Source organism: Octopus bimaculoides, chromosome 12 (assembly GCF_001194135.2).
Source record: "Octopus bimaculoides isolate UCB-OBI-ISO-001 chromosome 12, ASM119413v2, whole genome shotgun sequence".
Taxonomy (NCBI): Eukaryota; Metazoa; Mollusca; class Cephalopoda; order Octopoda; family Octopodidae; genus Octopus; species Octopus bimaculoides.
The window spans coordinates 57,217,555-57,221,776 of record NC_068992.1 but is presented as its reverse complement, the minus strand read 5'-3'; positions in this window follow the sequence as shown (position 1 = coordinate 57,221,776).

Genomic DNA, 4,222 nt, shown 5'->3' with positions numbered 1-4,222 from the left:
ATCGTACCGTAAAGCATTTTCCTAAATTACTATATATGTAACTGTTTATGTGAGCCCCCGCTCTCTACAAGAAAGTTGGCACTTTGCAATTTCCGTGCTTTTTCCGGTTTCACGTATATTGTTGACTTTATGTTTATGTTTTTTCTTCTATCATTGTTAAGGTGTTGCCCTTATATTTATTCAATATACTCACCTATGACAGACCATCTGCTTTCATTGCACACACGTTTCCACAAAATCTTCCACTTCACGTCTTACTTTTAAAAGACTTTACTTCCTATAAAAAAACTAATGTGTTTCATTTTACTTTTTTCATACAAAACTTCTCATTTATACAAAACGTCTGTTTTGTATAAAAACGAATGTTCTGTATATTATTTAATTCTTGATATTTCATATGAGAAGTTTTCAGGAAAATCCCACGTTGATTTGTCCATAGTTCGGCTAAAACATAACTTAACAAATTTCTGGTATATATATATATATATATATATATATATATATATTTCACGACAAACATAGTGTGTTTGCTAAGGAGGTCAACAGGCGTCATTTGTTGACCTGACAGCGCAGACACGAAGAGGAGGAAATGGAGAAATGCACCAAACCAAAGAGGAAAGAATTAGAATCACTCTTTAGCCGAAGAGGAAAAAATCAGAATCATCGTTAAGTATTTAAACCGGCATTTGCTGCTGTTTTCTGATTAAGACGGCATTTACCAATAGTACACTGACCAGAGATTACTTGTAATCAATCACACTTGTTATCATAGCGTTCCGAACCTGACCGTCCCATATTATTTTTAGACATTATATAACATTTACACTGTTCAGTTGTCTTTGTATTTTCAATGTAGCAACATATTGAAGAAAACAAACAAACAAAAAAAAAACAGTTAATAATTAGCATAAATTACAGTTTTCTTTAAGATTAGAGCACCTCTTAAAGCACCCCTTTTCCAATTATATAGCACAGCCAGCTCGTACCACCCCTCATAGAATTAGGGCGAAATGTGTTGACCTTTTAAACTTAGTTGTTTTGCTTTTTTATCGAGATATAATCTGACCTTGACAGAAAATAATGAAATGTAATAACAAAAGAAAAAAGATGATGATGATGATGATGATTATAAGAAAAAGGATGTTGATAATAAGGATGATGTTGATGATGATGATGATGGTGACAATGATTTTTTTGATTTAAGCACAAGGCCAACAGTTTTGAAGGGAAGTGGGTTTGCCGATTACATCGACCTTAGTACTTGACTCATACTTTATTTCATCGGCTCTGGAGGGATAAAAAGCATGGCTTAGCACGTACGGATTCGAATTCATAACGCAAAAAGACGGAACAGTTACTGCAGAGCAGTTTGTTCGACGCTCTAACAATTCTGCCATCTATTACCCCGATGATGACGACGACGACGACGACGATGATGATGATGATGATCATGATGATAACAATCTCAATAATTTTGGTTTCAAATTTGGGCACAAGGCCAGCAGTTTCGTGGGGAGGGGTAAGACGACTACACTGACCCCATTGCTCAACTGGTACTTATTTTATAGACGAAAGGTAAAGTGTATCCCGGTGGTATTCGAACTTGGGACTCAAAGACGGACGAAATACCGCTAAGCATTTTTTCCGGCACGGTAGCGATTCTGCTAACTCGCCTCGTATAAACAATAATAATCCTTTCTACAGAAGACACAAGGCCTGACATTTGATGGGAGGGAACTAGTTGATTGCATCAACCCCAGTGTTTCACTGGTACTTATTTTATCGACCCTGGAAGGATGAAAGGCAAAGTCGACCTCGGTGGAATTTGAACTCAGAACGTAAAGACGGACGAAATACCGCGAAGCATTTCGCCCAGCGTGCTAATGATTCTGCCAGCTCGCCTTCTATAAACAATAATAATGATAACATTAGTAGTAGTTGTAGTAGCAGCAGCAATAATAGTAGCAGCAGCAATAATAGTAGCAGTAAAGCTTTCTGATTTTGACTCACGATTTTCTGTAATCGTTTCTAAGTTAGACACAATCCAACAATTTTGAGGGTTTAAGCGTTTCCATTGACTCCAATACTTGACTAGCATTTTTATTTTATCGACCCCCCAGAGGGATGAAAGACAAAGTTGACTTTGATAGGGTTTGAACGGTAGGAATAATGATTTGAAGGAAATACTGCGATACTTGTCTTCCGATGCTCCAATGATTCTGCCAGCCCGCTGCCTTCAGTAATTTCTGATCTACGTATAGAGCCAATGGTTTTGGATTGGTCATTTCTATCGAACCCGGTAATAGAGTGGTATTTTATCTTATCGACCCCAGAGGGATGAAAGACGAAGTTGACATCTGTGGGATTTGAACTTAGAATATATATATAAAAAAAAAAACAGAAAAAATACTGCGCAACATTTTATTCGATGCGCAACGATTTTACCAGTTACCGACCTTAATAGCTTTTAATTTAAGCATAAGGCCATCAATTTAGCAAGAAGGTGGGATTAGTCGAATATATAAACCCAAGGAGGGGATTGGTACTATTATCGACCCCGATGAGAGTTGAACTTAGAGCAAACAAGAAACTATGAGCAATTTCACTAAAGACATTGATATGTAGATTACAGTAGATAACAATATAAAACAATGATTTTATATACCAAGTAAAAGATCCTGTTGTTGTCTCTGTTCACTGCGCTGCTTGGGGCTTGCTTTACCCCAGTTAGTTGGTAGCATCTTGACTCTGTATAAATTTCTGTTATATAATGTAATATATACCCAGACACATAAAGGTGATGTGCTGGAGCAGCTGTAGTTTAGTGAACTAAATATAATAAATATTTTCTGTAGATCAACAATAGGAGAAAGTGCAATTTCGAAAATGACTGGCAGGAATTGAACCCGGTCCTTAATCAATGAAATTAATGACTGCTCAACGGATTATTACTTGTGCTACACGTACAGACCTGGTTATAAGATATTAGTTTAATAAAGTGGGTTATATGAAGCCGTTGAGCTGGCAGAAACAGCCCGTCGGACGAAATGCTTAATGGCATTTCGTCCGTCTTTATGTTCTGAGTTCAAATTCCGTCGAGTTCGACTTTGCTTTTCATCTTTTCGGGGCCGATCAAATAAGTACCAGTTGAGCAACTTGCCCCGCCATTGAAACTGCTGGCCTAGTGCCAAAAATTGAAACCATTATGATAAATTATATCAAGATAATATTCTTTTCTACTCTAGGCACAAGACCCAAAATTTTGGGGAGGGGGTCAGTCGATTAGATCGAGCCCAGGACGCAACTGGTACTTAATTTATCGACCCCGAAAGGATGAAAGGCAAAGTCGGCCTCGGCGGAATATCAAGATAATACTAATAATAATAGTTTCAAATTTTGGCACAAGGTTAGTAATTTTAGGGAGAGAGGGCAGTTGACTGATTATATATATAATGATTTAAGTTTGCATACCTTCGAAATAACTAAGGATTGAACTTAAACTAACTTTCATAGTATATTTGAGAAGATTAATAAAGTTCTTCGATTAGTAATCATTAGTCGTGTTCTTGCAACATCGTGTAAGAAGTAAATCCATTCTTTAAATGATTCATCAGTGCAACAGAGCAAGCAAGCTTATGAGTACAAGAACTGGAAAGGATCTTCGAAATAAACGGAAGCAACTATATTGTTATTCGGATTCTTCTTAATTAACCACGCCAAAATTCCCCAGTTCTCTTATAACATTTACTGTAAGGCACCACGTTCACTTCAACCCACACATTATGCTAAAAGTAGTACTTTGAAGAAAATATTAAGGGATTGGTCTTAGAGGAAAAGGCCTGTTCTCGAAACTTTCAATCGCAACCACCATGCCATAGAGGAAAACTATCCTCTCCTCTTCAAAACAAGAATGCGATGGCCCGATCTTCAGGTTACATCTGGTTAGTGACCGGATTTATCGGGCACGTTATAACAGCTGTTCGATATCAATACTACACCAAACGAGTTTGCACCAGTTTCGTCACAGTGCATGCGTCTCGAACCGGTTCTGCTGCAAGCAGATCCAGTGCGATCGAACAGACAAAGCCAGGCCTGCTAGATCAAGGACGCCTAGAAATTCCCATAACCACCCACCTGAAGATTCTCAAACCACAGATTAATCAGACTGTCCTCATCGACGTTTGAATAACTCCAAATGTTACCATGAAGATAATATATATAG